This window comes from Lepisosteus oculatus, chromosome 7 (genome assembly GCF_040954835.1).
Source record: "Lepisosteus oculatus isolate fLepOcu1 chromosome 7, fLepOcu1.hap2, whole genome shotgun sequence".
NCBI classification, from domain to species: Eukaryota; Metazoa; Chordata; class Actinopteri; order Semionotiformes; family Lepisosteidae; genus Lepisosteus; species Lepisosteus oculatus.
The window spans coordinates 26,120,239-26,145,022 of record NC_090702.1 but is presented as its reverse complement, the minus strand read 5'-3'; the positions used below and the strand labels follow the sequence as shown (position 1 = coordinate 26,145,022).

General features: G+C 37.9%; 1 protein-coding gene across 2 annotated transcripts in view; it reads left to right on the top strand.

The window, feature by feature from the left end:
* The window catches only part of phf21b (PHD finger protein 21B), a 108,173-nt gene that overhangs the window by 15,446 nt on the left and 67,943 nt on the right, over positions 1–24,784 (top strand). The gene's annotated exons all lie outside the window — the stretch shown is intronic.

The window sequence follows — 24,784 nt, the reverse complement described above, 5'->3', positions numbered from 1 at the left end:
GCATTGCACTTACCGCAGTGCATTGATTATGTGAATGATTAGTAAACCTTTGAATCATTTTCACATTGTTTAAAGTCTCTTCCTCTTTCGATGAGGCATGCTTTCAGAGCACTTTCTGCTTCCTATTATATGCATGTGAGCATGTGGGTGCTGTTGTGTGGTTCAAGGATTTCCTTTCTGTAGTTGCAAACAATTGTCAGTCACCGTGTAGCAGCTTTTTAAATACATGATGAAAAAAGAATGCATTTTCCCCGCTGCTTTTATGCATGCCTACTATGAAGCAAGAAAATATTTCCTGTTATTTATGTTGTTTTACCACAGATCGTGCCTTGAAAGAGAGAAAGAGCTTGAGAAGGAGAGAGAGGGACATTTCAGGGGGAGATAAGTGGGTTAAGCTTTGTTATTATGCTTGTTCTTACATGCACTGCTACTCTACTGCTTGCCCAAACCTTGGTGCTGTCCTGTGTATTTGGAGAAAATGAAGTACAACCATGTCCTTTCCAGGCAAATACACGGTCTACAGTAATAGTGGTGCTAATAATAATGATTATCATAACGCCAAGAATAATCATAGTAATAATAATGGAAAAGGCATTCGTAGTAGAACATCCAAGGGATTATGGGTAAAGTGGAACAGTTAATGAACTTTGTTCAGCTGCTTTTTCTTTGGCCCGGAGGTAATGAGGGGGTCCGTGCTGTGTGTCTAATTTAGGCAAAGAGTGTGCTGCTTCTCTAAGAAGCTTTGTAGCTGCCTGCAGATTAGCATACTGTTGTAGATCCTCCTCATCCTGGGAGCAGTGCCATTCACAAGTCTTTGTAATCAATTATTGTAGCTTTCTTTATGCCAGAAATTAGAAGGAAGGGAAATAATCCAAACAGGAACTTATCTCTCTGTTTTTAATGGAACCAGGACAACTTTTATCACTGTAGTTTGAATGTAACAATAACACGCTCTCTTTCAAAATACAGGAATTACTGTAAATCTGAGTTTTAAGGCACGTTTTCAAATGGTGTGGTTTTGCATAGTTTTTTTTTGCATAAAAAAGAGAATGTGACAGTAACATTTTCTTAATAGTACAAAAAAAAGGAATCTGGAACACGCTACTCAGCCATGTGGTTAAAGCTGATTCCTTAGGATCTATAAAAAAAAAAGTTAAATGAGATCATAGTCTCAATTAGTTACAAGCAAATACACAAGTTTGATGTCCTCCGGTTATTTGTAACCTTTCTTATGTAAAACCTTAGTGGGTGTACCTTTGTTAGATTTCCAATCTGTATTTCAGTGTTTGTTGCTTTAAATTGTAGCTTTGCCTGGAGGAAATGGATACTCCAGTGCAGTGCTTCACAGTAATAAAGATATTTGAAACATATTCTATCAGACACAATGAAAATGAAGCTAGAAGGGAAAGCTACATCTCTGTTGTGCCGACGTGTGTATTGTGAACCTAAAAGTGTGTCCCGATTTTACTTTGCTGGCAGTCTGAGGGCACACTGCTCACCTAATTCAATTATTATGAAGCAGGCAACTTGCCCTGTTTGTTCACTGTGAAACAAGGGAAGTTCATCCTCATTGGTAAAATTGACAGAAGTAAATCTAAAAGCTCTGTTTTTGGTGGGTGCCACTTTTGAAGTGTTCAGGAAACCGGCACCATGAAAAAGAGAATGAAGATAGATGGTGTTGACAGCATTCAGATTCTTCTTTGTGTAATAAAAGAATGCAACAACCAGATGGATGAAGCAAAATAAGCACATATTGGGGATTTATTCTAGGGCATTAAAAGAAGTCATTTTCAATTACTTTCATGAGTCATTGCACCCAGACACTTAAAGGTTAACCTTAATAAATTTCTCTGGCAGACTCCAGTATTGACAAATCAGATGAATGACATTCTCTGCCAGCTCAGATGTAAAACTCCATAGTATGTTATTTCAAAAGCAGGTCTGTCCTTAATCTTATTATTATTTATAAGTTGTGGTAGTATTATTCTTCACCTTGATTAGCTTGCCGTCATCCACAATATGAAAGCCTGTTGTCGGCTCTTCACTGACACTTTGTGGACGGTGTGTTTTATCTGTTCACCTTTATCCTGTGACATCCTGGCTGTTGTGGAGGCTTTCCATTTCAGTTTCAGGTGTTGCAGCTGGCAGATCACATTCTCTCTTGAAACACATTGAACTATTCTGGGAACCCTAGAACCGGCCAACAGAGTGACTGCAGAGCATCCAGACTGAATCTTTGAATCTTGCAAATGCTGCTGAAACAGTCCTACAGGGAGGGATTAAATTGACAAAGAACCAGAAATCCTGACCTTAAATATCTACAGCCCACGAGTTCTCACAGCTGTGATGCTGTGGTAGAAAACCCAAGTTTGTTAGTGAGACTCTGCTTTCCATTTCTCCATGAATTGTTTGGCATTTTGTCATGGATTTGGCCAGGAAAAAGAGGTAGCAGATCAAAATGTTGTCTTGCCTTTCAAGAATGTTGTTCTGATTCTTGCCTGAATTAAAGAACTGCATTTGATTTCTGCAGCACCACAGTTTAGCATTATTAAATATAAATGTTATAATTGTTGTATTTTGATGTAAGACTTTTACCAAGAGCTTAAGTAACTCCAGTCACATTGCATTGAGATTTTATGTAAGACTTACAGAGGTATCCCCTTCTGTGCCTCTATATCTCAGATCCTTCCATCAACACAACTCCAGCACTCAGTTTTCTCAAAACACAAATGCACAACAAATACACCGTGTAGTAACCAACTCTATATTATTTTACAGCCTTTTATCAGAAAATAAAATGGCAAACAGTCCAGGTTCACAAATCAGCATATTGTGATAAGTAAACAAGAGGCCTGGTAAAACCTGCTGGGTTGAGGAGGTCAATTTAGATTGAAGTAAACAAAACCATTATCAAATATAAAATGTCTCCTTATTTTCCTGTCTGCTTCCTTGTATTCTTTAAATAGTGGTAAACTTGTGCTTTCTTTTCTGGCAGTTTATTATCTTTCTTTTGGCTACTAAAGTTACTAAAGTAACCAAGTTACAAAAAAAAACCCTAATAAGTTACTGAAAACAACCAACCCAGCTGCACACTCTCTAATATTCTAATAATGCCCTTTTGGCATATTCTAACACCTTTGTTCACGTACTTCAAGTTGAAAATGAACAATGTTTTGTCTTAAAATGAGACAGTTTCTGAATTGGCAGCAAAAACATCCTTTCTTAAGCAAACAGTTACCAGGGGGAGATAATTTAGGCACAAAGTGTATTCCAAAGTTTAATCCAACAGTGTTGAGTGTTAAAAATAGGGCAGCATACTGGCGCAGTGGTTATCAGTTGCCTCACAGCACTGGGGCCTTGGGTGTGGAATTTGCATGTTGTCCCTGTGCTGTTATGTGCTCCTGTTTCCTCCCAGTCCAAAGCCATACTGGAAAAATCTTGCCTTGCACCCGTTGCTTGTTGGGGTAGGCTCTGGTTCCTGCTAACTGTACCTACAGCTCATCCTCAGGTTAGGGCAGCAGTGTGGAGACGCATTTAGGGCTCTAGGCTCCTGAATGCAGGGCTATAGGTTCAGATCTCAGGTGAGCTCACTGGTGCTGTGCTCTGGAGTTGTATACAAGGCTGACCACCTTTGTTAAAAAAACAGATAACAGTAATCTTGATAGATTGCTCTCGACAAGAGTCAAATGAGTTTTAAGTCATTACTTGTTGAAGATGGTGTTATTAAAAGTTTTGTAAAGAGTGTCATCTTTAGCTTGTTTTAAATGTGCTTGCTATCCATATGTATACTCATTTGTATTGAAAAAAGAAGAGACAAAAGTGACATTGCCTGATGTTGTGGATGATGATAACTGGCAAGAAAACTGTAGCCCAAAAATAAAACTTTGAGAAAATTGTTTAATCAGTTAATCCACCCTTGAAAATATGATCTATTAATGCAATAACCAAACCTTAACAAGCACAGGTTTTGCTTTTTACTTTCAGTACCATGTTTAGCAACAGGTGCTGTGCCTTTACTTTGAGTGCCTTTTCCCCTGCTGTTTTCAAGGTAGCTGTAGGTAAAAAGCTGTTTTACTGTAATTTGTACTATAGTCTCTCTGGACGAGTTTTTCTGCAAGACATTTAACACCTGCTGATTCTTATATTTAACTGCTTTGCCATTTTAATGTCTGTCTTTAGTATGACCAATGAGTCATGCCCAGGGTGAAGGCAGTGATTTACCATCTTTAACATGAATACAAGAAGAAACCTAGAAGCCAACATAATACCTGTACCTCATGCCCTTTTGTTCCAATTAATTGAAAAGCGCTATAAAAGTGTAAGCAATTATTATTAGTATCCTCATTACAATAATAAGTAATGTATTAAGGTTATTTGAAGTTTTTCAAGAGGGTTTTTACAGCATGGGAAATAATTGCATCTTTCATCAATACGTTGTTTTCTAAATGATTTATCAAACTAAAAAAAGTCCCGGCGTGTTTGAGAAAGCACTTTGACACATTAACCTTGAATATTTTTGCTGTTCAGTAAAAAAAAAAAAACAATAAATGTCACAGTGACAAAGGGATTTGTGTGGATGTAAATAGGAGGCAAAATTCTCACGAGTTTTTTTCATAATTTGTAAAGCTTTTCAGCTTTCACTGGGACAAGCCAACAATGAGCGGTAATTAATTACGTTAATCATATTAAACCAATTGCTGAAGGAAAGCAGCCCATGTTGTGATCTATCCTTGTCTTTAACCAGGTATTTCTAGTGAAGATTGCAGGAACAATAACTAGCAAATGTGGTGAAAACAACAATAGCTGTCTTTCTCAAAATGCCGTGAACACAAACATATTTAAAATCATATTTAAGATATACTATTTTCTGCTATTCCTCTGAGAGCTCCAGAACTTGTCAAAAAAGACAGACGAGAAGTCTGCAAAAACTATTTGTAATTAAAAAACAGGTAATAAAATGCTCATGAAGATCCTACAGTATATGTGTGGCTTCAGTTGATGTCCTTGTGCAGTTATTTTCTGATGTGCCAGGTTAATGTATTAAAATGCACTCTTAGTTGTAATGTTGTACAGAGCATGTTAAATATAAGTCAGATGTGTTCAGGGCTGCAGGATGTATCCTTCTTTCTCAGTATTGTGAAATTATAAAGCTTTGATATACAGTATGGTAGACTTTAAAAAAGATTTGTTCAGTTTAAGACCTGTTGAACTTACTGAACTAATAGTGCTACATGCAATGCATAACACGACCCCTGACGCCTCCACTATCAGTACGCTTGTAGAGCTGTCACGTATATAATTTTTCCTCTGGAGTTGTCTTGAGCAGTTGCTCTGCAAGACTGGACAGACTTTGAAGTGCTTGTAAATTAATGAATGATGTTTGGCCCCTGAGTAAGGAAGTGACAAATGAGAAATAAACTTGCAAACTTTTGTCGTACCCAAAGGCTGTAAAACTCAAGGAATTAATGTGCAAATCTGGCAGAAAAGTCTAGCAAAAGTCTAGACTTGTACAATCTTGCCTTTATGCCTTTAAGGGTTAGAATTTTCAGATTTGCCTTTTTGTGGTAATAAAATGTGCCCACCAAGCATGATTTGATCTATAATGTACAGTTGCCATAACTGCCAACTCTTATACTTATATAGTAGGAAATGGGTATAAATAGATTTTTTTATAAACGGTAGCATAGATAATATAAGTAAATAGTAAATAGTTCTAACATTGCAAATGTTTTAGTGTAATGTTTTGTCTGAATTCTGAGAAGTGAATGTTTAGTCACTATTTTGGTTTGTGCTTGTTACTGTATGTTGCTCCCAGATTCCCATAACAGTGAGGACAGGTGCTTTGAATACACCTAGAGTTTTATTTGCAGTACACTACAAATCCTCCTTTAATGAATCCTTGTCGTTTTACTTTTTTCAGATTGTTACATGGAATATTACCTTAGAAAACTATAACAAAAGTATAGCTATTCACAGTTTTCATCTGCAGAAGGTGGGAGAAAAGGCTGCGAAGGGGTGGTGGATATTCTTTGTCCGTGTGTCCGGTGTCTTACATTCCACTTAAAACATTGAAGCCATTACAACGTGAGATGTGCATCTTTGTCCGAACTGAAATAGCCAGTTTTCTGCCGAAGCTCCCAAGAGGTCTTGTTTGGTGTTGGTTTGATAAAAAAAGAACATTTTTGCTTAAACATAACGCTTAGGAGTTCTGATCAGTGCCAACGTGATACATCTGCATTTATTTACGATTCCAGTGTCTTTTCATGCAATCTAAGCTCACAGCCATTACTAAAAAAGGAACTGACAGGGAACACAACGGCTGCAGCATAGCGCCAGAAGATGGCATGGTTTGTATGCAGTCTTCTCTCTAATAAGAGATCAGGCTGAGATGCTATTAATAGCCTTAATATGGTTTTAAGTAACTTGGTGTGAATAAACTCCTGTACCCCTGTAAAATGAAAACAGACTGTACTGTTTCTTCAGTGTGAAGTCATCCCATTGCAAAGGCCTCTCAGATCAGTTAAATATATGTATGTTCCTTTCCTAATGCTCTCTGTTTTCCAAAGACATTTTAAATTCAGTGGTGAGGGAACTTTGCAAAAAATGTCAGCTTAGGCCTTGCTCCTTTTATTTTTGACTAAGAGGGCTGGATGGATTAACAACACAAAGCAGCTGTCTCCACGCCCAAACATTTTTTCCAACAGTTTCATAGGGGCTGTTAGTGGATTTCCTCCATGATTATTTGATATTGATGACAGTTTTCTTTTAAATACTGTAAAAACAGAGCTGTGATGTTTTTTTTTTCTATTCACTGTGAGGTATCTGTTTTTTAGTCTGTTATTATATCAGTGATTTTTAAGTGAGAAGGAACAGTGTACCGTATTAATGTAGCTCAGGTTTCTACTAGATGCTAAATGTACAGTACAAAGCTGCAGAGGACAGCATAATTTTAGTGAGGGATTTTACACACTAATAAATCACAATAAATCTCAATCCAGTAGGGGTGTGCATAGCAGCCAAATTAAAAGAGTTATTAAACAAAGGGGATATACACTTCTTGGGCAGTTAATTTTCTAAGAAATGAGGATATTTCATTTAGAACTAAAGTATTATTCTTTAATCCAGTAACGGAGTGTGGATAGTAGTTGCCGTTTTCTCTAACCTGACAGGGGTCAGTGATATTTATTTTAAACTCCGATTCATAATTATACATGCTCATGAACAAAGTAATTTATTTAAAATGATTTGCCATAAAAGTGGAAAAAAAAAGGGCTTTATAGTCAGTTTAACAGCTTCTCAGGGAACACAAAGCAAACCTCCCATGGCATTGACAAAACCAGAGCATTTGTTGTTTGCTGTTTCCCTATCAGGGTGCTATGTCCCACATATAAGGAGAATGGGTGACAGAAACTTGGGTAGCAGAGGGGTCAGATCAGCTGAGCTTAAGGAAGATGGAGAGGTCCACTTACATACTGATATTTTATGCCACCCTCTGCTGTAACATTGAGGAGCTGAACAAGACCTTGTGAAGTGAAGTAATCAGAGGAAACAGATTTGAACTCTACTCCTGCCGCAGCTTGAGGAAAGAAATGGAGAATATATGTATCTGTGAAGCCAACAGAGATGATGCTATTATGATGATAAACAGATACAGTATTTTAGAGTACAGAACGTTTCTATGCAGAGTGCAGCAGACTCTAGGCTGAAAGAACAGAATAAGATCACTCTATTGGCCGTATACAATTTTTTGTATGAGGAATTTGTCTTTTCGCAAACCCAAACTTGCTCTCCATGAGACACACAGACAGGGAGAGAAGCTTGGGGTCAGAGTGCAGGGTCAGCCATTTACTGTATACAGCACACCTGGAGCAGCTGGGGTCAAGGGCCCAACAGAGTATGATTCCTTCTGCTCGACGTGGAATTCGAACTGGCAACCTTCCAGCCAGAGGCACAGATCCTTAGCCACAGAGCCAACGTCAATATTTTATTCCTTAGGACAGTGGAGAGAGGGGTTTAAAACTATATTTGTTTATGATACTGTTTATACTGTAGAAGCCTATAAGAGTTTTCCAGTATAATTAGGCATTTTGCCCCTAACCTACTTTTTTAAGAACACTTTCCCACACAGATAGTTAAGTGCGACGTCTAGCACTGTAAGTTTTTTATAAGGGGAAAGACAAACCTAGATTCAGTTAATCACTTTTCATTCATTTTCAGCTTCTCTTTAGTCACATATCTTATGTGTCAGTCTCCTAAATGTAGAAAATGGATGGATGGATATTGAGGTAATAAACTATTTACTATTAAACTGTTAATAGTAGAATGGAATGTGATTTATGTTGAATCCTGACACTTAACAAGGGCAAGAGAATTGAATATACTTAAGACAGCAGTGAAATCATATGTGGACGCTAATGTAAATAATACACAACCGAACGCCTAGCTGAGCGGAGAGAGGCGTGGTGCGCTCTGGAGATAAGATAATAGGAGTTAAGAGTTGGTGGAGAAGCTACTGCACACGCTTTTTAAAAGTTTTCAGAGGACCTCAATATTGACTGATGTTCAATATTGAAACCAGTGAATTACGTGGTGAATGAGGGAAACCTATATTTATTTTCCGGTATATAGATGTAAAATTTTTCCTTGAGATTACTGAGCTTTTGCACAGGGCACGTAATAGAAGATCTGCTGGTGAATTCTATCAAGAAATTTGTTTTTTTTTAAAGTGGGGAAATTGGGAATATTTTGCCGTTGTGGTAGCTTTTGTTTTATGTAATGTAAAATCACAGTACCATGCACTGCTTGGAGAATTCATTAGTGAAGGCTTACAGATCACCACAACAGTACACCGGTTGTCCTAGAATTCCACTCGAGTATCATCAGACCGATTTGAAAAAAGCTTCATGAACTTGCAACATGTTTAAGGAATCTCTGAATGTTTGAACACTGAGAAGGTGTTAATGGCAAATATGAGAGGCAGGTTCATAGCTGCGAGTTATGGACCAAATGTTCCTTTTTTGAAATGATCCTCTACCTTTTTCCTTCTAATGCTTTGTCTTCATGCTGTTTTTATGATAGCTGCCTCCATACGTGTGAGTGCTGTAAATAACCTCATTTATATCTTCTCAGAAAATGCTTTGAAAGCCTGTAACTAAGGTAGAATAACAGATGTCAAGGATCTGTGATTGTTTCATATCTGATACCTGTATTAATTCTACTGCTGGTTAACCAGATTATAAACACTATTAGATTTATAAACACACTGTGCGTAAGTAAGTACCTGTACATGCAGTGTATAGGAATGTAAAACGATCTGTGACATTTCATCGATTTTCCTTTTATTAGAGTTTTTGCTTGTAACTCTAGTATTCTACAGCACAGTTCCCCCTATGCATTAAGACATGTGAATAATGGCCATGTGACAACATCAGACAGACAAAGGTCAAGTTTCAGAATCCTTCAAGGTTAACTGGTTCACATCCTTAAAGATGTAAACAGTTTGTACAGCAGCATGCAAAAATAAACTTTAGAAAGATTCAGATGATTACCTGGACTCAGGTGAAAATGCCATTGTCTTCTTACACTTTTTTATTTTATCTAGATCACCCACATTGAGCCTAAGAAAATGGCGCATTGCCATCAAATGAAAAATTAGTCCCTCTTTTGATCCTTCCAAAGAGTGTTCAGTGAAGACTCAAAAGAATTACCTTGGACCGAAATGAACTGTCACTCTATAATAATGGTCTGGGTAACCCTTTGGCTATATGGCCTTCAAGTGATAGGATACAGTACACAAAGTACTGAAAGTGTCTTATGGGTTGGTAATCTAGTCCACAAATCTTGGTTGGTACTAGGAATTATTATGACAGTTTGCATTGTTAAAAGTGGACGTCAAAGATGTTCTGTATCTTGACCTCTTTTTCTGTTTTTGGTGGAGTGTGCAGAGTGTGCACAGAGAAAAACAGCTTGCTGAATCCTATAAGAGGCAGTGTTATGCACCATTGTAGAAGGATGTGTTTCTTCTTTACCTTTGACACATATGTGTTTTGGTCTCGAAAGCATATTGGTTTGAATTTTGACAAATGTTGGTATCTCCTTTTGGAATTTTTTTGGTGTACTTTTTTTCCCCCTTGCCTTTGAAACCTGCAGACCCCCTGCAGAAATGTTTTTACCGCAATAAGAAAGGAGAGAAACAGAACATACTATTCTTTTGGTCATCCTTGCTTGAGGGAGCCAGGTGGAGGAAAAAAAAAGAAATAACCAGGCTAGGAAAAGCTGTCCTTGTGCAGTGGCACGCATGTGTATTATAATGAAGAGCATACTGTAATGAATGGGATTTTAATTGGGATTCAGTGGCAAGGTCATGTTGACTGGCAGCAGAAGGCTGCTGAGTGATGCAGTTAGAGAGAGGCATGAGATGTGCTTGTTTAATTTAGTCTGTAAATCTGTAAATGCTTGTTCAGAGTGCCTGCATTGGGGGAATTATTAAGCCTTGCTGTTGAGTTTTTGCTTCTGTCCACTGGAAACGTTTCCAGGAACATGATAGGTGTAGCATTTGTGTATAATGTTCCCGCATTTCAGACCTAAGAGAAAACCAGTCACGTTGTGACCTGACATCAGCAAGCAAAAAGAACTTCTGATTGCAACTACATAGCAAAAAGCGAAACGCTGCTTCGATGACAATACCTGGTGTTACACATGGCTGATCACATTGTTCTTACGCAAAAAGAAAAAAATCACATTTCCCATAACTCTAACATTGTAACGAGCATTTATAATATATTCTTGTGACTACGTCTGTTCAAAGTAATCAGTACTTGCAAGCGGTTCGGAATGTTATTTCCCCCTGTGTTTTCTGCTAAGTTGTATGCAGCAAATTTGAGAACAGAGTGCGAGCAGTGCACTTTGACTCGGAGCTGGAACATAAGGGTACCTTCTAATGGGAATGATTCCACTTCAAGTAATGTTGGCGAGACAGGACTGCTTAACCTTTTTGGGAACCTTGCTGAGCTAGAAAAAAAAAACAGCAATCCACCGAGCGCTGGGCAGGAAGAACAAGCAGGAGAGATGAAGCCGAACAGTTGCAGCGGTAAATCAGGCAACAGAGGAAAGATGGATCGGCCAAGCATTTTCTTCTTGCTCTGCTGAAGCTCCAGCTCCGTATAGAAAGTCGTCTTGTACATCAACAGGCGTACGAAACGTGGGTTTTGAGAAAGCCTTGGACCTGACCAAAATGAGGAAAGCTAATTTCAATGTGCGGAAGGAAAACTGATTCGTTCTGTTCTGGGGGGCTGTCGTGGAGCTGGGACAGGGGCTAGAGAGCTCCCTGGTGGATCCCTTGCCTTCAGTGCCTCCGTCTTCCCTTCTCCCCGCTGTCCTTCCAAGTGCGTGAACAAGTCACGTTCTCGTTTCCAAGCTCCTGCCCTTTAAAGATCTCTGAATTGATTGAGTCTGGCATTTTTGTTAGGTGTGCTTCTTTTCCGCAGCTTTGCAAACGCGAGCTCCTCCGGTGGCTGTCATCGAGCACAGAGCCTTGTACATGTCATTTCAGTGTCACGATCAGCAGCGCGCTACATGAAACTGAAGTGCAAGGAGAAGCGCATTTGCTGTCAGGGTGAGCTGGGTAGAGGCCGGCGGGACATTTGGAGGGGCCTTCCAGCAACACAGAGCCTTTAGTTTGATCACTGGGGCTTTTCCCATTAGCTCTTCTGGCTAGGATAATAATGGCCTGACATGGGGTCTCAAACAAGAAAAACCCGAGAGTGCCACTCTGACATTTTTGCCTCTATAGCAAGGTCAAAATAGAAGTTTCCGTCTAATTTTGTGTTCCACCGCTTCAACGAGAAAATTTCGTTCTTGAAGCTGCTGCCAGAGCAAAGGTTTCTGTTACAGCTCTGGGAAGTGCCCAGTTAAAAAGCCTGCCCCTAATTGAATTATGAAGTAAGAGATATTTCTACTCAGGCAAGCAGAAAATTATCATAATAGAAACAACTGCTTTGAACAATCCAGTTTGCTTTCTTCTGGGCAAGCACTACCCCTCTGACCTTAGGGTTTCCTAATTTAATACTTGAAATGAATACATTTCAGACTCAATGTAGAAGAAGTAGCTATAAAAGAAGTACGAAAGGAATTGCGTCCCTTCCTCCATCTAAATTCAGCTTCACAGTGGTATCATAAATCTCAGAGGATGGAAACCTTAATGGAATCGATAATAACCCTTCAGTACAGAGTGAAGTACAATACACACATAATGTAAGTGTACCTGTTAATTCAATTTAAAGTTTGTTGAACCCCATTTAGTATAAATATTGTATTTTATTAAGCACTGCATTTGATAGCTTTTCCTAACTTGTCTTTTGCCCTTTGAAATGTTAAATGAAAGAGGCAAATTATTTTTCTATATACAGCCCTGTGGGGTACGTGCACAGATAGTTAAGGTATTAATTTTGACAAGCACTGTTTTATTATGAGATGTCCACTCTGAGCATTATTGGCTGCGGGGATCATGGGGTCACAAACGTTGTTTCCTGGAAGTACAGAGGTGTAGTAGATCGGGATTCCCTTGTTTAACAGAAGATTTTGGTTTTTGTTCTAGAAAGACGTGTTTTCCATAATGCTAAAAAAGTAAGACAGGCAACAAAGCTTTTGTGGCATTCAATCTTCAGTCTCCAGTGGGTGTGTTTTTGACAGCAAGCCAGGAATCAAGATGGGCGACCATATAAAAACTGTTATGTCAGTATGTTGTGAATGCCAGCATGTGTAATATTGCATTTTGAGAGTGTGGATAGGATACAGTGCTCGTATAGGCCCTGCTTCTTTGCTTCGTTCTTTATCTTCTTCGTTTGGAAGTGAAATTAAAGGAATCTGGTAACGTGATCTTGGGAAAATACAGGATTGATGATAGGAGTCTAGCGATGGTCCTGGGTTGCAGTACTGGGATATAAGGTTAAATACTGTAGATCTCAAAGCTCCTTAGTTGCTATTATGATGAAAGGTGCCCATGCACATGGCCTGAAATCACAGGACAGAGGTTCTCAGGCTATGCCACTTACCCAGTGTTCAAAATTAAGGTTATTATTAAGATTTGTAATTAATTTATTCTTACTTATATATATTAAGACTACTTATAACTGTGAATCAGTATAATCATTTTGTAGAGAATATATTATATATGAATTTGATATATATATCTTACATGTATATATAAAATACTGTATATTTGTTTAAAATGTATTTGAAAAGGGAGTTTTACTTACATGCTGTTACAATCTTACATGCTGTTACAATCTCGAATTTCATTTAAAATGAATTTTTGAGTCTCAGAAGTGATGTACTATTCAGCAAAGCTCTCTGCTGATTAAATAAAACCCCACCAGAATCTAAACTATTTTTCCTACTGTGATAAACCAATCACCATACCTGTTGTTTAGGGTGGAGTGCCTTGTTACTCAAAAACATTTTTAAAAATTAGCATTAGCAAGGTCAGAAAAATGTTCTGCAAATGATCAGAAACAGTCTTAGCCCTTTTTTGCAGAGGACTTTGGGACTTCTGCTTGATGTTTGCCCGAGATTTCTGACTTTTACATGGAAATCTGCTGTGAATTATGGATACCTTTGTGATGGGAGATTTTTAATTTGAATTATGAATTGTGTCCTATTTCCTATTCCAATGCTTAATGTCAATGGGAGAAATTAATAATATTTGGGCTTTACACCCCCTTAGTGAAGCCTAAAGTCTTACAGAGATCTATGATATCCAACAAAACTCCACAATAACATTCTGCTCTTTGGGAGCAATGGAAGTCTCCTGTACTACAGTTATAAAAAGGCCTCTGAAAGTTGCCTGTTACAGACTCTCAGCTGCCATTCAGAGCTGCGGCTGCTGGAGATGAGCTCTTGCTATGTGTTGTCCAGTCTTCTGCTGAGCAGTGACACATACCCACCCTGAAGTCACCCTGATGTTCGTTTTGTTCCAGTAACTGGCCTTTGCTTTCTTGTATTAGCCATGGTTATCGAAGCTTTCAGGGTTCACATTAAAAACGAAAGGGAGACAGAGTTTCTTAAATTACCAAAGGAAACAAGTGGACTAAAACTTGACACCCCCTTTGTGAAGTATTTACACCTATACTAAAAATAATGTGTTCTTTGAAATGCCATTCGAAGTCTTTAGGGAGTTACATTCAGCACAGCACAGTTAATACAATGGCTGTGCTTATACCTGAAAAAAATTTCTTCTTTTAATCAGATGTGTACAGTGAGACATTTTAATTAATACGGCTTGTGAGGTGATGAACGCTGACTTGACATGCAAGCACAGACGTCCCTAGATTTTTCTTCTGCTGTTGTACAAAATCATGCAGAAAGTTAAATTAATATATCATGGCACTCTAGGGAGCTGCTACTGTATCTATACTTTAACACAGCTGAGTGTTGACAGCTGATAATCAACAGGACCACTTTGTAAGAAATTGTACACTGCTCTGCAGTAGCCATCTGGGTAGCCGTCTTCTTGGAAAATCCCAGTTGTTTAGAGGGCAGTTCTACCTCTCGTCAACACTAAAGGATAGTTGTATCTTTTTCTTTTCTTTTTTGGGCTATAACATTACTAAAAGGAAAAGGAAAACCAAAACCATAAGCTTTTGCAGTTGGTGAGTGACAAAATACTTTTGTGGCATATTACCTTGTCGTGTCCAGTTGTTCTGAAGAAGAAAAATCATATTTAACATCACTTTTTTAACCCTTTACAATTTCTTGCATTAGGAATTTGTCTTTTCGCATACCCCAGCTTGCTCTCAATGAGACACACAATATTCAAGTATTCCATGGAAGGATTTTTGAGAAGCTGTTCCCTGAAGAGTTTCTAACTGTCTGCCTAAGTGTCCATAATAAGGATTGGTAAAAAATAACCACGTGCCCGTTTTCCACCAGGTTAGGCTCACTGTACTGGGTTTTATTGTAAGTGGATGAGTGGATCTTTAACATTGTTATTATTCATTTTTTGGACAGATTAGTTCTGCTTCTGTTTCTATTATTTTTCATAGTGATTGTTGGTTGGGGTCACAGAGGGCAGATTTCTCTATTTCGTTTTGTTCCTGCCTCGTGAAGAATAAGTTAAAGCTCCATTGCAGTAATGAATTTGGTTGCAGGATGTCATGTGTTTTGAGACTCATGGAGCGATACTGCCCAGTACTCGAAATTCTGCTACAGTTAGCAACACAGGCAATTCTCAAATCTTATTGATCCAGTGAAGAATTTCAGATAAACTGTGGCTGTTTTCCACAAACCATGTTTATTTTAAAAAAAAGCTTTAAAAATGTTATTTTCCCTTGCACTTCTCAAACTTTATTTGTGATGAAAAGTGTATAATAAATAGAATATACTGTTGTTGCTATTGGAACACACTTGTTAGAACAGTAATCAATCTTTTATTTGTACAGTGGTAAAAAAAAACTCAGTTTAGTATAATAAAGTTCTTTCTAAGCCTGAGAACATTCATCATCTCAATTGTTTTATTTGTAGTGAACTTCGAATAGTGCGATTCATTACATCTGTCACCCTGACAGAAGAATGAAAGTGCCAACAATTGAATAATAATGAGCTTTGCCTTTGGAATACCACATACAGCAGGCTTTATGAGGTAGAACATTTATGTTTACAAAAGCATACGAGTCGCTGCATAATTTTTATGGATTGTTAAAAGAAGTAGTGAAATCTGATTTTTCTGTATTCATCTATGTATATTACTTGCCAGAGCTGTGTAATGTTGAAGCTTTATTGCATCTACATTGTATTACAGAAGCAATATTTGAGGTGAATAGATAACGCTTTATCTGTGTCAAGAGAAGGAGGCACCAGAAGAACAAAAGATCGCTTTTGACAGTGTGCAAAGCTGCTCCTATTTCTGTTTCAGTGAGGTTCTTTGTGGCAGCTGGGGAAAACTTGTGTCAGACCTCCCCTCCCCATTCTCTTGCACCTTGTGTGGCTCTGCTGCCAGGATCGATTGTAAGTGAAAAAGAGGCTCTTTTGCCATGTCGCAATGAGGGAGGAACTTGTTCCCTTCAACAGAGCACACCTGCACAGGGCTGGCACGTCCCACCCTGGGTTTTGACCCTCTCCTGCTCTTTGAAAGATGTTGGCAGTCAGAATGCACGATGCGTCCAGTGCACTGAATAGTGCTTAGTTGGCTTGGACTGCAGAGGTACTTCAGAGGCAAAATGCTTCACATCAGGGGGGGCTCACCTCGACAGCTGCTTTTCTTCCTGTATTTCATAAAGGAACACGCCAATACTGAGCTGTTAAAACGTTCGGTTAAAAGGAAAAGCGACACCTAGGAAACCTTAAAAAATCCGAGAGCTTTATCGTCTCGATTCTGTGAAGGAAAGCTCGTTCCTGCTCTTTGTTTTAGAGGCTGCTCATGGTGTTCAGAGGTTTCTGGGAAAAAAAGGACAATAAAATAACAGAATCAGGGTGGAGAGGTAAATGTAAAAAAAAAAACAAAGCTGAGTGCTATCAGTCCTAAATCATTGAGAAACTCTACATGAGGTCCAGACAGAAATTGTTTCTCCTCCGAGCAATGATTACAGTAGTGCAGTATCATATGTTAACAAAGGCAGTTCCCATCAGTACTCGCCACTACACATGCTGCTGTTGTGATGCCTGTGAGGCTAACAAAAAGAGTGTTTTGGGGGCAATCAGTAGACAGCTGTGAACTCCATCGCTTCTCCTTTTTATTGAAGAGAGTATTTGTTTCACAGTACGTGCCCCAGCATGATCTACTGTACGTAGATAGTTTTAGATTGGACGGTATTTGTAGAGCACCAGTTCATCAGACAGAAGTCAGTAAAATGTTTATTTTATCTAACAAACCAATTTCCTTTTTCTTGAGTTCTCTTCTACAATGGGAAACCCTCAGCCGGTAAAAACCTCTTGCTAGGACAATCTTCCATAAGACGTGTGTGATTTTCTCTTCAATATCTGTGCTGAAGTGGGTGTCGATATATTTATCACACCAGTTAAGTTACAAGTTGCTTAATGTTAATCACTTGACATTAGGTTTTTGTTTAGTATCAGTGTGGTTACTTTGTAGTTGAACTTGATGTTATTTGTTTGAATTAATTTTCACTTTCACATTTTTGTAACTTGTATTTTTCATTTGAAATAAGTAGGTCTGCTTGATCTAAAATACATTTTTTCATCTTTGAATCTTTGAGTTTCAGGGGGAAAATTTAACATGGAAGATGTATTCAAAATGGATTCCGAAAGTCAATGAATAAAGCTCTCTAAAATTGAATTCTGGAGAGTTGGAAGGTGTTTTGTTCTTAGTTATTGATGTGACACTAAGAAATCTATCAACACCGGCTGAATAAACTGCGTGCGGTGGATGAAATAATAATGATAAGGCCAGTTTGAGAAATGCCTCAGAGGAGCGACAGCACTTCACAAGTAGGCCTTTCAGGAGCCCAGCCTGTACCCCCTGCCGAAAGTCAAATTAAAAAATCCATTTACAGGGATCAGCCTTGGTGGGGGAGGGGTGCCTTTAGCGAGATCCTGTGCAGTTTTATTTTTCCATTTCAAGACAACAGTAGCCCTTTTTCCAATTGCACTGCAAAAGATGGGTAGGAAAAATTCTCCAAAACGTTTCATTAAATCTATATTATTTGAGATTACTGTGGGAAGAGGAGTTTCTATTTGAAATTCCATTTTTTTCAGTTAAGAAAAGCAGCCAAAATGACTTAGAAAAACTAAACTCTACAACTAAAATATTAAATAAATATATATTAAAAAAACATTTTCTCGACAGGTTTTTATTTGTAAGATACACATGAGGCCAGGAGCTTCGTTCACCGAAGAAGGAAGGTGTGGAGCACACATTCAAGAGCCAGCGAAACAATAATGTGAAGATACCATTGTTAAGTTTGTTATTATATAAATGTAGGATAAACATTGATCATTTTACATGTGATGAGCTTGGGATATTCACATGCTTTATGTAACATCTCCTTGTTTTGTGGGAATATCCTTAATAGTAGGAATTTGCATAAATGGGCCAAGACTTGTATTAAATGTCAAGGTGAAATCAGTTTAGGAGTGTATTACACAGTTTTTCTAAGAGTAGGTTTCATGCATGCAAAGAAAATTGCATTTTGTTGCTCTAATGAAATGGCAGTTTTCCTAGCGATAACGGTATGAGATGGAGAGTATGGTTCAGACCTAGAAACAATCATCTGTCTTGTCTCCCTATGAAAATGGATCTGCTTATAGCCGTGCTTGCTCATAGACTCAAGCCATATTGCACCAGAGTGCTCAATCAGCCTTCAGTACCACTGGACCTCTGGTTTTGGCAACTTCTTCATGTCTGTTAAGAAAGCTTTATTTTCAGTATGTAACACCAAGTGCCTGCGATATTGTGTTGTCTTGAAACATTTACCACAGTTCAGGATCACAATTAAAACATGAGATCTATCCATGTGCACAGTGCACCTCATTGATATGTTATTCTGATTAACTTACTAGCGTGTGCAGGTTTTCACTTGCTTTTTATAAACTCAGTCTGGACTTACACTGTCACATTCAGCCTAAACCTAGTACTTTACAGCCGTATACTGAGTTTGCACTTACAGTCTTTAGAAAAAAGTATAACGTAGGATGTGTGCTCTTTTTCAGATTAAATACCTTGTTCGTCTGTAATTAACCCATCAGTGCCTTTATTTAATTAAGTATTGAAATGGATGAGTATTAAATTCTCTCATTATAGTTTAATGAAAGAAGAATTCTGAACCTTCTGTTCAGTTATGCCACACTGAGTGTTTTCTACTGTTGTTTTAGATGAGGTGAGTCATATAATAGAAATGTTAGTTATAGTCACCAAGTCACCATGAAAGCCAAGGACAGCTAACCTATGTGACATTTTTAAAAATATATTTTTCACTGGCTTTTGAAAATGGTCACACATTTGTTTAGTGGTTTAAATGAAAATTCATCAGACCAAATAGTAAGTTACTGCTGTGCTATTTTGGTTCATGCTTAAGTAAAAATACAAGGTGCAGACCTACATTTGTCTGTCACATCAGTTTTAATTAGTGTATGTCCAGTCCTGTGGTAACAATTAAACAAATAGAAATATGATTGTATATTCTAATGTACTGGTAGTCTGCTTAAGATGTTTTACGTTTATAAAAAATTAAATGTTATGTTATACGTTTCTTTATAAAAAGAAATGATTTTACAAAAGACAAAAATGCTTAAAGGCCTTTTACATTCCAGATTAAAATTAGGAGATGTTTTAGTCTATTTAGGCTTTAATTGAATTACAGCTTTTATGCTTCTTGGAAACACTTTAATTTTTTTTTTAAGTGTCAGGGGAATTCAACTTTCCATCCAGTAACATTCTGTCCCATGTGACCTCAGTATATAGAAATGTGTTGCACTGACTGATGTAAAAAAATCATCCCTTGTAATTTTTGTTCTCTTGCACAGCAGTTGTCAAACTGGGACCTAGGAATGCTCAAGGGTCCTGTTGTTGCTGATAAAAAAACATGAAAAAATACACTAATTAATATTCTTGGTTTATAATCACAAATTAAGGTAGGAATTGAATTATTTACATCTACTTTTAAAGAATAGGAAGCTGTCTAGTTCAAATAGTTCGAGTATATGAGCTTAAAAATGACAGGTCTGGCCAGTTTGGTCGAATTGTAATGAATGGATCTAAAGAACAGCCAGGTTTTGGGTGTCACCCAATGGTTGGGTAGCTTGTTTCTGTATGCCTTCAAACCCAGGTATTGTAACTGCTAGTGATGTGGGGATAACTGTGGGCGCTGACATATAAGAAAATAAGACAATTTCCAAGCCAGAGGAGGTCATTTAGCCCGTTGGCAGTTAGCAGCTAATTGAATTGAGGTCCTCATGTAGCCGTTTCTCGAAAGAAACAAGAGTGTCGTCTTCAGCTAAATGGCTGGGCTGCTAGTTCCAGGACCCCATGACACTTTAGGTAAAGACATACCTCCTGTTACCAGATTTAACTGCACCTTAGATGCACATAGTTTCCAACTTGTGACCTTTGGTTTGGGCTTTGGTTTGGACTTCATGAAAGCTATGTCCTTGCTTTTCTAACTCCTCAGTCTAACGCCTTGTCCGGTAACATTTTAGGAACCTACATTCCGATGTGTCCTTATAATGACTATTAAGTCATTATAGATCACATGGCACTGTTTGTTAGAGGAAGGGTGTTATCCTAGTGCTAGAGCTCAATTCCACTTCCAGCCTTCATAACCTGGTCTAACTTAATTCAGCTGGTGAAGTCATTTCTCACTTCTTGCCCTGATCTGCGGTGTTGTGTGGCTTGAATGCCTCACCACCCATCACCCAGGCAGGTGCAAGAAAGTATTATTAATTATTCAGAGACACTCCTTCAGTAGGTAAAGAAAAGATGAGAATGAAGTGGGTTGAGAAAACTTTTGGTGTACAGTATATTGAAATACGCTTGTCAGACTTCTTGTTATATTAACAAACTTCCCGTAATGCCTAGTTATGGGTACTCTATCTTGGACATTATAATCACAGTCCCCTTTCCTCAGACTCTACTAAATGAGCTTCACAAAGGTAAAAGTAAAAATTGTAAAAGTAATGTAGAAATGTTCTGAGACATTGACAGGGTAGTTTCTGTCATTCATAATTTCCTGACTATGAGTTGTGTGTGTAAGAGAGTATTTGCACTCTTTCTTCTAATGTAGTAAATTAAATTAAATGGTGAAAAATAAACAGGAAGCAGAGATTGCACCCTGTTACTTTGGAACAAGTAAACCATTTATTCCATGCTGAGAAGAGAAGAAAGGAAACACAACATTTTAGCTGTGGAGCCTGTGCTATTAGGTGGGTTGTCCGAAAAGAAAAATTAGACATTATGAAAAAGGTTAGTCTTTGCGGGGTTGTCTTCTCAATACTTTCCACTGTTCTTCAGTCAAGCTGATTTAGTAACTATCAGCTTTCAGCTTATAAATTTCCCCTGCGTGGAAAGTAATGCATATAAAATGAAGCTGTCTTCCAGAACATTATTTGTTTATTTATTTATTTTGCTATCACTAAGTCCCATCAGAGTGAAGAGGAAACCAGGGCAGACAGAACCGTACCATGTTGTTCTTAACACAGGATACTACAGTTATCTGTGTAAAGGAGTATAAAGTTTACATGTCACCTGTTCAGTACAAATTTCAGAGCAGAGTAAATGGTAAGACATTTTCATTTAGCTTCTTCTGTACAGACAGCTAAAAGAGCTTTCTGTTGGTACAGCGATTATACATAAAAATGACGAGCATCTTTCGTTAAATGAAAGAAAAGCATGGGTAAGGTACCTCTGTTTATGAATTAAACAAAAAATATTGTTTTAGTTTTCTCAGTGGTTGAGTCATAATTAACAGGTAGTGAAACACAGCCATTAAAATAATTCACACGTAAACCATTTATAGACAACAATTCAGCGTTGAACAATGGCTAAATTGTTTATGGTGTGCTTCTCAATTGCTTAATTTCACATCAAATTAAAAGAGGAAATGGCCTACACTACACTGAATCCAATCCTCCTCTCAGTGGGGTAGAGTGGAGGACAAGCTGTCTTTCCAGCATCATGCTTGGATAGTAAATCAGCAGCATCTGAGATTGTACGATCCCCTTATTAGAAAAGGGACTGAATAGTCAGTTAATGGATACCAAGACACAAGTTGCACTAAGGCTACAGGTCTTAGCTAAGTATGTGCTGATGAAAAATAAATATCCCAGACTGCTTGTTTTGCGAAGGTTAGGATCAGGACAGCATGCATTTTTTTTCTTTTGAACTGTAGATTCACAACTTGAACCGAATGACTGTAACTCAGTTAGCTTTAGTAGAAAAGATTTCCATGTATTTAAGTACATCATCTTATTAAACAGAAAATGTGACTGATCCTACATACAGTATATTGAATATCACATATACATACACTCCGCAGTGCTCTGCAGCTCTCAGGTCACTCTGATGTCTGTGCAACAAAATTTTCGTTCCTCTACGTACAGTACCCTCAGGCCTGAGCTGTGATTTTCACTGTGAGCTATAATAGTTACAATTGCTTATGCAACAACCATGACTGATAAGTACAACTTCTACATCTTTTTTCAGAAAGACAATTTAGTTTTACTCTCTTGGGTCAGTTAAACAAATTGATAGTGTTGAGTCTCTTTGAAGCAGCAGACATGTTGGAACATTATGTGCCTCTTTTTAAGTGTTTATTGTGAGGTAAGTACACTGCCCATTTATGAGTGCCCGTCGTCTGGTCTTGCTTTTACTTTAGTGGAATTTGGAGTTTGAGTCCGAAGTCAAAAGCAAACCTCAGTCAGAATCATAGCAAAGAAAATGGGCAACACAAAATCAGCCAATGCTACTGGTGATAAAACTAGTGATGGCAATTGCACAAAGAATTCCACAGTCTGCAGAAACATTTTATGTACTTATGTTACCAAAGACTGGCAAAAAGGCGGTATGAACTATCAGGACACCCACTAAATAACAAAAAAAAAACACAAATATCTTAGATTGGCAAAGTCAATTTCCAGATGTAAATACAATTAAGCGTGAAAGTTTCTTACAGTCCAAACACATACAGTAATGGTAGATTAATTGACTTCTGGGAAGATTGGCCCTGGTGTGAGTGTGTGCATGTTTGTGTCTGTGTCTCCCTTCTAATGGACGTCCCTAAAAGGGTGTATGATGTCTTGTACCCCTTGCTTGCTGGGATAGGCTCTGGCTCCCCTGTGACCCTGTATTGGGTCAAGCGGTTAGAAGATGGATGGATGAACATGCACGTTACATGCTGAACAAAAGAAATGAAGTCAGAACACCCCAAGCATAGAAAAGAGCTCAAGGTGGATGCGTTAGGCTTGACAAAGCATCTCAAATGATTCGGTCAGTGGGTCATAGTTATTGCACACTTAACAAGGTATTGCCTCAAATGGTTTTTGGAGCCAAATAGTTAAACACTTGTGTAATTTGCTTGATGTGACTGTTACTTCAGTTCTTAAGGTCACTAGAATTTACTGGGCGGAATACAGAGCAGTTTTTTGTTCTAATATAATCAAATGTATTGTATGGGCTTTTAGTTGTACCTGACATTCATATTTAACTCATAATAACAAATGTAAATTTTTGATGACTGCACAACAAAAATACATTTTGACTTTGCCAGTCCAGTAATCTTTTAGTGCATGTTCTGTTCACTTTCAGCTTGAAGAAGTCATTCTTTGTGTTGTAATGCGATTTCAGGTTATTTCTGCACGAGACTCTTTTGGGCTTACTTTCTTCTTTCCTTTTGTTTTCATCCTTGCTGGTGAGCAGGCTCTACAGAGCTACTGACAAATGATAATTAAAATTAACTTCCTGTCTTATGATCGGTACATAATTGGAGAGAACTATCCGCTTGAGTAATTGAGAATGAATTTATTTTCGATTATGTTATGCAGGGTCACCTCCTGAAAGGTGTATCGAGATTGCTGTGAAGAAACTGAATTCTTATTTACGTATGAGTAGGCTTGGCTGAGTAAATCTACCTCCTGGTAACTTCCCTTACAATTTTATATCCTGGTGGCATTGTGAAGTATTAGCGGTGTAACTGTCAATTACTGTAGGTATGTGTTGGTGGCTTTCAAAGAGTACTCTTCAGAATGCAGTGCTATTCTGATTTTATCTACAGAGGAGTGAAGTTTCACTGTCATACTCTTCCAATGGTATGGGAAAAATCAAAATGAAAAATCACTATTATAATTCACTGAGTTACACATGGAAACATCTGACAGAGGTTGGTGGTTCTTAGAAGGTCCTTATATTGTATGAACAACACAAGTTATCTATGAAAAGGCTTATATGTTTATTCTGACAGATATGTTTAATGTAATTATTGACATTGTGAGACAGCAATAAAAAGCTACACATTTTAAGAAGTATAGGTACAGTGCAAGTGCTGAGGTGTTTGTTACAATTGTAGAATGCACTGGTAAGATCTGGAGGTTTTGAGGCCACAATATGAGCTCACTGTACAAAAACAGCTTGTGTCTGTACAAAAACAACTTACTAGGTTTTCAGCGTGTAACCTCTGCTTGTTCCTCTTTCAGCCACCACACCCTGTCACAGCTTGAACCTTCAAGAAGAGCATTGTTGGTTTTATAAAGTGGTCAAGTGCAATGAAACAAATCCAAAATCTCAAGGCAGTGTTCTCATCCAAAACAATTTAACATTACACAGCACTCCAAAGGTAGTACCTCCACTTTACAGTTGTTAAAACCAAAAAATGCAAAAAGTTGCAGAAAAGTTGTTAAATTAAATAAAATGTTTCATTTACTTCCTCTTCTGTGATTAACGACTGCGTACGAGAAACTTCTGTGTCATCTTGGAGCAGATATGGCAAATTAGTATATTTGTGTGAAGCCCATTAGTGACAACCCTTGTAAACTTCTTTGATTGGTAAATGAAAGGTTAAATTTTTACATTACACAAAGTTGAAGTGTCGGAACATACAATCCTTGACTCAATTCTGTCTGTTCAGTCCTCCAGCTGGCTCAAAAAAAATACTTCCTGGTCATTGTTTATTACAGTGTCTCAAGTTAATTAACCTTATGGTAGTCAGAGGGTCAATGATGAATAGCAGGAGTATTATAGCGCATCTCTTTTTATTAATTAGCCTTGGGAGGCCCTAAGAGTTCATTCTGAGATATTTCCATGTTCTGAACACAAGAAGGAAGGTGACAAGTGGCACTAGAAGGA